Source organism: Sinocyclocheilus anshuiensis, unplaced genomic scaffold (assembly GCF_001515605.1).
Source record: "Sinocyclocheilus anshuiensis isolate Anshui unplaced genomic scaffold, SAMN03320099.WGS_v1.1 scaffold1924, whole genome shotgun sequence".
Taxonomy (NCBI): Eukaryota; Metazoa; Chordata; class Actinopteri; order Cypriniformes; family Cyprinidae; genus Sinocyclocheilus; species Sinocyclocheilus anshuiensis.
In genome coordinates this window covers 233,241-233,530 of record NW_015558721.1, presented here as the reverse complement: position 1 = coordinate 233,530, position 290 = coordinate 233,241, and positions in this window count along the sequence as shown.

Here is a 290-nt window from a genome sequence, read left to right as displayed (position 1 = left end):
AAAGAGCAGTTTCTGTTCTTTACACCATGACAATAACCATTCAATTAAAGCAAAAAGTCTACTGAACCTCTCGTGTCCTCGTCGATACGTGGGAAGCGGTCCTGGCACGATGATCGTCGTCGCAGGCGATGTGCTGCGCACCGTCTCGATCAGGCTCATGAAGTCCCTCCGTATGCCGCAGCTTGGTGTCGTTAACCCCGGCGGGAAGCACGACCGCTCCTGGGCTCTCGTCGCCCTTCAGGATCGCGGGTATCTGCGCAGAAACATCGAGAACACGAGCACCAGGGAAA